This window comes from Curcuma longa, chromosome 2, assembly GCF_044706935.1.
Source record: "Curcuma longa cultivar G26 ecotype Majalengka, Jawa Barat chromosome 2, ITB_CL_G26_1.1, whole genome shotgun sequence".
Lineage (NCBI taxonomy): Eukaryota > Viridiplantae > Streptophyta > Magnoliopsida > Zingiberales > Zingiberaceae > Curcuma > Curcuma longa.
The window spans coordinates 3,162,994-3,173,457 of record NC_133862.1 but is presented as its reverse complement, the minus strand read 5'-3'; the positions used below and the strand labels follow the sequence as shown (position 1 = coordinate 3,173,457).

General features: G+C 31.7%; 1 non-coding gene across 1 annotated transcript; it reads right to left on the bottom strand.

The window, feature by feature from the left end:
* Positions 1–5,872: 5,872 nt before the first annotated feature.
* TRNAA-AGC (transfer RNA alanine (anticodon AGC)) lies at positions 5,873–5,945 on the bottom strand. The gene has a single exon. It is a non-coding gene; the product is annotated as a tRNA-Ala (tRNA).
* Between the last annotated feature and the right edge of the window lie 4,519 nt (positions 5,946–10,464).

Here is a 10,464-nt window from a genome sequence, read left to right as displayed (position 1 = left end):
GGAGGAGGTGAGGGAAGGGAAAGGAAAGGTAAATAAGGGGAAGACAACTTTGAACCTTGTTTGGAAAGGAGTGAGGGAAGAGGAGGGAAGGGTAGGGAAGGGTAAGTTTTAACCTTCCTTACCCATGAAAAGAGAGATTTTCTTATACTCTAATTTGGGATATAAGGAAAGGGAAGACAACTCTAAATATTATTTACTTCAATTTTATCCCTATTTTAAAATATTAATTCCTAAATAACTTATTTAATTTATTTAATCTAAATTTTTAAAAAATTTCTCACTGAGCACGATCTTTTCGCTCCTTTCTTACATTAGTAAATTTTTATAAAATATATGTAAAATACTGATTCATCCTTTGTCGTACCAAAGTGTACAGATTTTATATTTCGCATGTTTATTATGTCTACTCATTATTTCTTTAAAAAATTTTATTTATTTAAGTCATAAATATTAATTTTAGTTGGTCTCACAAGATGGTTTTGGTAAGAAATTAAAATCTTACATCCATAGATTTAATGAGCTATATATATTTTTTCACATATAGATTTATTTTAAAAAGTAACAATATTTTTGTACTTTTATATATTTAATAAGGTAACACATGTTACGCTAATGAATCTTCCGTTTCTCCCAAACAAAGAGAACATAAATACTTCCCTTCCCCTCCCTTTCCCTTCCGTTAATGAACCTTCTCTCGCCCCATCCAAATAGAGCGTAAAGAGTAAAATACAATGCTATATTTGGTATCTCATAAATAACCCATTTATATATTTTATTTGTATATTTTATTATCTATACTTATATATATATATATATTCTTAGCATTAATTAAACGACGAGCTACAATTTTGTGGGTTACTGTGAAAAGTTTAGAATGTATAAATTTTATGATCTCTCTAACAGATCCTTCTTCAAAATAGGAAATGCTAAATTCATTGAGGACAGTGAGAGTGATAAAACTAGAAAAATAATTTTTGAGAAAAGCATAAGCAATCCTCCTATGGTCACTACTAGTGCAATAAGTAGCGGTATGATTATCATATTGCACATTATAGATATTGTACATCTAGAGGGAGTAGTGAATCAAAAATATTTTTGTAATATCTCCAATACAGTCGGAGGATCCCTTCACTCAAAGTGAGATATTATCGCATATTGATGAGCAAATACCTTAGCCACCTCAAGAACAAGTGCCTTTAAGGCGATTTACGAGAGAACGGAGATCCACGATGTCTTGTGATTATGTTCATCTCTAAAAGGATGAGTTTGACATTGGATTGAAAAGTGATCCTGTATATTTTCAAGAAATCAAATGATGCCCTAATTTTGCAAGGTGGATTAATGCCATGCAAGAAGAGTTGAAGTTTATGATAGAAAATAATGTTTGAGAACTTGTTGAATTGTCCAAAGGTATGAAATCCATTAGTTGTAAATCAATATTTAAAATCAAGCCAGATTCAAGGGGCAATGTCGAAAAGTATAAGGCTTGTCTTGTTGCCAAGGGATTCACTCAAAAAGACGACATTAATTACAAGAGACTTTCTCACCTATGTCGACGAAAGACTCTTTTAGGATAATCATGACACTTGTAGCTCATTTTGATTTAGAATTACATTAGATGGATGTAAAATTGCATTTCTCAATGGAGACATCGAGGAGTCTATATATATGGTGCAACTGGAGAACTTTGAGTCTGAATATTCAAAGCACCTATTATATAGATTAAAGAAGTCTATTAATGGTTTAAAATAGGCGTCTCGTCAATGATACCAAAAATTTGATTAAGTGGTCATCTCATTGGATTTAGAGAAAACTCTGTTGATCAGTGCATATATGTCAAGTTCAGTGGGAGCAAGTTTATTATACTTGTCTTGTATGTGGATTACGTATTGAGGATCAATTGTGATAATAAAGCGCAAAACTTTATGACAAGAACAATCGTAGTTTGTCGAAGTCCAAGCACATCGACATCAAGTTTCTAGCGATTAAAGAAAGAGTTCAGAGTCGTCAAGTAATGATAGAGCATATTAGTACAGATTCTATGTTGGCAGATCCACTCAGCAAGGGCTTAGTGCCAAAAGTGTTTCATACGTGTGTTGTGGATATGAAGTTCTTCTTATAGAAGAAGAATTCATTTAGTGGGAATCTATATTTATTTTATTACTTTATATTTATTAATAAAGATAAATATTTATTTTAATTATTGTACGTACTTAAAGTTTAAAATATTAATGTATATTTATATATTTGTTTGACACTCTAAAATAAAATATTATGATTTGCTACTACAGTTTAACATTTGATGTTTATAAATATGATACAGATTCCTTTAAGAATCATAAGACTTGGATTATGATTTGCTGTTACAGTTTAACATAAAGTATTTATAAATATGATCAGACTCTTTTGAGTCATTCAAGACCAATTGGAAATTAACATGTACTGATCACATTTCATGTAATTTTCATATCATATCCACTTCTTGATCTATACCATTAATGACATTGGTATTATGATTATTGTTGGGGTTTATTACAAGCATATATAGTAGCTATGACCTCTTTAGTCCTATACCAATGAAGTTAATGGACCATATAATTTGCAAGGATATTTTATACCCCTAGAGTTTGATATCAACTAAAGTTATAGTCGTATATCATATACATATCACATGTAGCCCAAGTCGGTGAGATTATTGGATTTAATCTCTTAAGGTGGGCTTAATTATAATTTGTATATGTGGATACAAATTGAACCCATTTAAGTGATCTAACTAAGGTTTATCGGATTTTGAATTATCGGATGAATAAGATTAAATATGTAAAATCTGTTAGCCAGATTCCATTATTATCTATAGGGTTGATAACAGATCAGATTTCTATATATAGGATTTGGTTATAATCCTGACATCATTACCTTAGTTCCCTAATGACGAAGGTTTACGGCGGTGTCACCCTAATTCCCTTGGAAGACCATCCTCTTGTTTCCACTTCATCTTCTTCCATAGGGAGGGAAAGGTCGAGGATAGACGACAATGACTCGGCTTAAGCCATTAGGTGTACGCTTTCCAGAGGTAGGATAAGGACCATGACTCAAGTTCCTTGTTGTTATATACATATTTTATATGTTAAATAATGTTTCATTGAAACTAGATCCTTATTTTATTTATATCTCCAATTATCCAAGTTCTTATTTGATTTATAAAATTTATACGATTTAGGATTTACAAATTCTTTCATCATGCACTAACTTATGTGTGCTATATCTTTTTTCTTATGAATTAATAGGAATCTCTTTAATTACTATTTGTAGAATATTTATATCTTTTTTTAAAGATAAAAGATTAAAGAAGAGGTAAATCAAGATAGCAAGAAATCAATCAGTTGTATAAAAAGATAAGAGAAACTTGCTTGAAATCAAGATAGCAAGAAGTCAATCACTTTATTGTCTCTATTCAAACAAGAAGCTAAAAATATGAAAAGAAAATAAGATAATATGTTAAACATTGTTCAAGCATACGTTTAATTGAAAATATCATGCATGTAGTATATAAGATGTGTTATTGTTGTATGAAAGCAAAGGAAACTATCAACTTGAAATCTATTATTGACTTGGGTTAGCGTCTATGAACTTGAACAAAACAATTATTTTTATAAAGTAAACACTCAAGTTCTATTTGTATATCTTTGTATGACTGATTGACTTTCTTGCTGTCTTGATTCCAACCCTTTTACTTCATCCTTTCATTATCTTTAGTCTTTTGCAAGAAGATATAAATATTCTGTAAATAATAATTAAAGAGATTCCTATTAATTTACAAGAAAAAGAAATTATTTCTCAAACACACACAAGTTAGTGCATGACACCCACTTTAAAGAACATCTTCAACTAACATCAAGTTATCATCTTTGTCTTTGCAAGTGATGACATATTTACATCCATTGCATCTTTCTTGATATTTCTCTTGTAAGAGATGTGAGAATCAATAATTTACAACATCAATTATTAAGAAATATAGACACATATTAGTTTGTAATGGTAGCAATAATTAAGTCATATTTGTTTACCTAGGAAAAATCAATTGAACATGCTATCCAAGACCTCCTTGAGCTCCTTGTACCCATTATAAACCTTAAAATCAATTTTCCTTTAGTAAGGAGCCTCATCCATGCTAACCTTCACAAATAACCAAGCGGTGTCTGCTACAGTCTTCATCTTCAATTGTGCCTTGGCATTTCATCAAACAATTACTGATAAAAAAATAGAACCACCCTAAAACACAGTTCATATTTTTGATCCGAAATCAAAAACTTACTTTGCCACCAGGGACACATCGATACTCCTGCAACTAGAGTCGCCCTCTAGCAAAGAATTAACGAAGTTGGTTTCATCCTCCATAAGCGTTCATTTTTCGTCCCTCGTGATTGGCTTCTCCAATACATCGAAGCCTGATAGACCAAGTTGCAGTTCGGTGGCCTTGACATAGCTTGCCATAGCTTTCATATCATTCTCTTTCTTCCAAATCTCGATAAGAAATACTACTGATTCCTAGAGCCCACCACGAATCGATCTAAAGCTCTAACCTTAATCTCAAACTATTGCCGATTTATCGTGTCTCTTTACACTGTTGCACGAAGGCGAAGGTGACAATAGATGAAACTCATCGAGACGGATATAGAGGAGAAGGCTTAGAAATTAGATTTTTTAATGGATGAATAGTAAAAGGAAGATGCGTATTATAGAAAAGAAATACATGATTTTATCAATTCGAAAATGGGATATGTATTTTGAGGAATATGCAAAATTAAGTTGATAAAATACCTATTTTTTTCAATTCAAAATTTAAAAATTTAAAAAATTTTAAGTCAAGCTCGATGCAAAATAAAATTTAAACTTAGATTTGTTCAAATTATTCAAACTTTAATTTAGTAAAATTAAATTATAATTTAAATTTGATTTCAATTATAATAGTACTGAACAATACATATCGATGTCCTTTTAACAAAAAATCAAAAATATGATTTGAAAATAAAAAAAGTTCTTTCGATTTTTACTCTAAATATTTTAAATTTGTTTTAAATTTACATGATTAAATTTATGATAATGTCATGAATGCATCATATTTTTAAATTTTTTTATATTTATATTTTAAATTTTTATATGGTTTAAGCTTTGATTATTTTATTTAAAAAAAAGTTAAGCACATGGGTGGGGCACAACTCACTAGGACTATAAATGAATCAAATATTCATGAATAAATTTAGTATTTAGTTTGGTAAGACCTTATTTATATTTATTCAATATATACAAGATCAATTAAATGAATAAATTTAAATAACTTATTAAACTAAACGAATATGCTTGAACATATATATCTTCAGTCCGTTAAAGTTTGTGAATAATATTATTGAACTATATTCATTAATAAAACTTTTATTAATATGCTAACTAAATAAAGAAGCTTTCAAAATAAACAAATAAGTTTGTATTATCAAGTGAAATAACCAATCAAACACGTTTATAATGTAAAAGTTTCAAACAATCAAAGAGAAACTTTAATTGAAAGTTTAATAATGAATTAGGCTCAAATTTAACTTAATTAAACTCAAGCTCATAAAAAAGAAATCAAGTCAAGATCAATCATTCTTTGGTTTTATTTTTTCTTCTCTTTCGCCCTCCATCTTCTGAATAGGACGACAAACGATGGATAACCCCAATTTATTTGTTTGTTTTTTTGGATTAGGCTATTTTCCATGCTCCAACTCGTCCAATTATAGCCTTCCCACTCTCGTTTGGATCTTTGAAATTTCTATTCAATTGTGTCCATTTTTGATTTTGAGAAAAAAATTTCTTATTAAATAAAAAAATTAATTGGAGATGCGGGGTATCGATCCCCGTACCTCTCGCATGCTAAGCGAGCGCTCTACCATCTGAGCTACATCCCCAATAAAATATTTATTATATTTTATTATAAGGAATTATAGAGTGTTGTGCTTAATTAATATATTTATTACTTCGATAGAAAATTTTAAATAAATATAAACCATTAAAACTCTACATTTAAAAAAAATAAAAATCAGTTTTTCTAGGTAAAAATATCCTAATATATTTGTTGCTCATAGCTTTCAAAATCTTTCATTTTAAAACTATTTACAAACTAGTTTACATCACCATAACTAATTAAAAAATTAAATGCAAAATATTTACAAACTGATTTTGCAAATTAGTTTTTATGGTTTAATTAAAATAATTTTTTTTAAATAAAGGAATATTGATATGCCTCTTTAGTAGTCAGAGTTGTACCTATTAGGAGGCAAAAGAGTCATTCGACTGGAGGTTCATTTTCTTAGAAGCTCATAATTTTGAAAAAAAAATTACATAGTAGTGTTAATTATCCTAATATAATCTCTTGCACTCTAATCCTTCTCGCAAATTGATCAAAGAACCTTTTTCTCTTCTCTTTTCCTTTTCAATTTTTAAAAAATGACGAATGTTAGAATTGTTTTTCAATACCTCGAAGGTTTGATTGTTTTCTTCCTCTTGCTTTTTCTGATTATTAATTTAGATATTTTTTTAAAAAAGTAAGAACAGATTTCTCGACTTGCATAATTGATGAAAATAAATTTGTGTATGTTCTTTGAGATCTTGAATTGAAGGGAAAAAAATATTTGTGACTTCATTAATTATGTAGACTAGAATCCAATCGAAAAAGATAAAGTGAGATTTTCAATTGATGAGTCTATGTTATTTTCAACTGTATGATAATAATAGGAATTAAGAAATCTTTATTAAAGTGAGGTGTGGATTCATATGCTTACTAAATATTTGAATAAATATCTCACAAAATTGCAACAAAGCAAACATATATGCATGCAGTTGAGGTCTTACAAGAATCTTAAAAATTTTCGGACTCATAAGGATTGTTCTGATTATTAATAAGATGATTTATTTTCTGAGTTGACATTCGTAAAGTGCTCATTAATAAGAGAAGTAAAATCAAGAATTGATGTAATTAGTTCCACGAAGAAAATGAATGGAGGTTTTTCAAATGCTGTTGCTTATAAAATTTTAGAGTAATGATAGAGAGTATGAAAAATGGTAGTATGAATGGAGCATGACAGACTGCATGCAGTGGGTCCAACTTATATGCAATAGGATCTACATCTATGCAATTGAGTGTGTCATGCTACATTGATGCTACCATTTTTCATGCTCCCTATCATTTTTCAAAATTTTATTGACTATATTGGTTACGGTAAAATGTACATAATAACATTTTTTAAAGTTAAAATTCATCAATTTTTTTTTCAATCAATCACTGATGAGTTAGGGTTTTATTAATTTTTAATCGATTTATTTTTGGGCTTTTACATGAAAATAAATTATAAAATGAATCGATTTGATCTTATTTGTCCCATATTGCATAATTTGAGGCTTGATATAATTTTTGTGATTTAATGGTGAATTTTTGGCATTAATTTGGATTTTTATTGATTTTAGGGCTAAATCGGACCCGACTCGAGCTCAACCGCGGTCAAATCAAGTCAAATTTGTCAAATTGATCAAGCCAACATGGAGGACATGACTCGGATCGAGCCCGATCAAAATTTCACAATTTTTTGGAAACCCTAAGAAGCCCTAAAGCCTAGATCAAGTCTGCACCGTCGGATTCAAAATCAACGGCTCCAGATTAATCAATTAATCAGCGGTATATAAAACCAAAACCTTACCCGATGAACAGTGGCTGCCGCCACTGTTCACTGTCTTCGTCCCCGCGACCGCGCCAACACCCTGCTCACCGACGTACGCAAGGCGAGCCCCGTCCTCCCAAACCTATTCCATTGCAATCCTTGATCCTTGAGGAGTCCAACGCCGGTTCGATTGGGTATAATCCGGCAGCTGGAAGAGGCGCGACGGCGAGGGTTTCTTCCGGCGGCGGCAAACCCTGTTTCTTCGTTTCCGGCCATCCACAGCACAATCCGAGCGCCGCGCTCCTTGGAGGGGTTCTCCTAGGATCGTGGAGCAATCCCTTGTATCATCAGCAAAATCCATCGGAGCAAGAAGAAGCATGGAAATCCAGTTTTGCCAGCTCAAAAGCTCGCTGCACAGCTTCTGTTTCAGTCCGGAGAGGGTTTTTCCGGCAATTTCAGGAGGTGCGGGCAGCGAGCAAACAAGCACACGATTGAGACCGAGCTTCCAGATTCCAATTGGATTCAACAGCTTGTTTGACACCAAGCTGAGGAGAAGCACGAAGGAGAAGGGAAGGATTGGATGCGTTTTCTGTTTTGATTTTGCTGTTTCTGCATGTTTCTGATTTCTGTTTTCATTTCTGTTAATTTTTTTTCAATTTCTGTTTTTGTTTATTTAAATTTGCAATTTGTTTTTTGTTAATTGTTATTTTTAATGCTAGTTTTGTTTGTTTGATTTGATTGTTTTAGAGTTTGTTTAGCTTAGTTTTAATTTGTTTTTGCAATTTGAAATCCTGATTTCTGAAACTTTGATTTCTTCTTGTTCTGTTCCGTGCCAACCTGTGCTTGTTTGCTTCAGTGTTAGATTGCCAAAATTAATGTTTGGTTAATGCCAATGGGTTAGGAGATGTTGGTTGATTGCATTTAGCTAATGTTAAGTTATTTACATTGCATTTGAATTTGAGTGTTGTTTAGTTTCATTTGTTTCTTAATAATTGCTTCTTCAATTCCTTAGTTTTGTGCTTAGGTTTAGGTTCATGCTTCAAGCTTAGTTTTATTGCCATCAAGTTTGTTGAATTGAATTGTTTAGCTGATTTTTGCATTGCATCATCATTGCATTTTTCAATTCACATTTAGGTTTAGGTTTCAATTTGTTTAGGTTTCATTTTTTTTTTTGCATTTGCATTAGATTTTGCATTGCTTAGGGTTTAATTTTCATTTTTATTGTTTGTTAATTTGCATTTTTTATTTATTGCATTTTGAATTTACATTTCATTCAAAAACCCCAAAACCCCCATTTTATATTGAAAACCCAAAAAGACGACACACCCAAGCTCAATTAAACCAATTTTCTACTAGTCCTTGGAAAAACACGACTCGAGGCCCCTATACTTCATTTATTTGTATTTATCGTGGGTTTTCGATAAAATCTATAAATTCTAATTTGAAGCCCTATCGTGACACCTAGTTTAGGGCTTTTCAAATTTTGGCGCCGTTGCCGGGGAATAACTAGTAGGAATTGTTTGATTTTGAGCTTATGAATAATTTGTTTTATTGTTACTTGGATCATTGTTGGTTTCTAAAATGTATGGAAATTCTTTTTATCAACAACCATTTTATCAACAATCTGAACAGCAAAATTTTTATTTGCAGGAGCCATATCAAGGTTTTCAACATGTGGATCAACAATTTCAACTTCAAAACCAGAATTTTCAGATGGGGCAGTTTCAACAAGATTTCCAACAACAATCAAATCAATTTCAACAACCATATCAACAACAACAAGGATTTCAACAACCCCACAACAATTTTCAGCCCCAATTTCATCATTCACAACCTCAATTCAACAATTTTCATCAAGCACAGTTTCAACCTTCAAACCAAGATTTTTCACAGCCCTATGGAGGTTTCCAACAGTCCCTAAATCAAGGTTTTCATGGCGATAATTTTCAGCAACATTCATGGAATCTTCAAGGGAATTTTCAACATCAAAATCCATCATTTCAAGCCCAAAATCAATGTCAATCATCATTTTCTCAAAGCGGACAGATTTGTAATCAAATTCAGCAGCCCATCTATTTTCAAGATCAGCAAAACTCATACTCAAATCAAGATGAATATGAAAATTCTATTGAGTTTATTCAACAACAACAAAGGCTAGAGGAGATGATGCAATCTCAACAAAGGACTGCTACAACCTTGAAAAATCTTGAGAGGCAACTTGAACAACTTGTAAATAGCATGAATCAAGTACAAGCTCAAAGATCAAACACTCAAGAATCAGAATTTTATGAAGAAATTTCAGCAACTCCTTCTCCCACACAAATCAGCCCCGAAATAGATTTTACAGCAATTAATTGTGACCAAAATTCAAGAAACACAAAGGCACAGGTTGATTTCACTTTGGATGATGGAGAGGATACATTGGTTATTCAGAGAGTTGTTCTGGAACCTAGTCTTGATTCATGTGCAGTTGAAGATGTTCAAATGGGTGTAGGGGATTGCACTGAGCCCCAGGGATCACCATTATTGATTGAGGATTCTGAGGAGAGATATTTAAGTGTAGGGGATTGCATGGAGGCAATACCCCAAGAATCACTTCCAGTTAGGATACATTCAATTGAGTCAGAGCAGGAATCCTCATCTGAGGAGGATGAAGTTGTGGAGCCACATAATCAGGAATTAGGGCTTATTTGTGATCACTCCAGTATTTGCCATGCTTCAGGTACCTCCTATTCATCCATGGATATTATTCATGCCCATCATTCAGAAAATG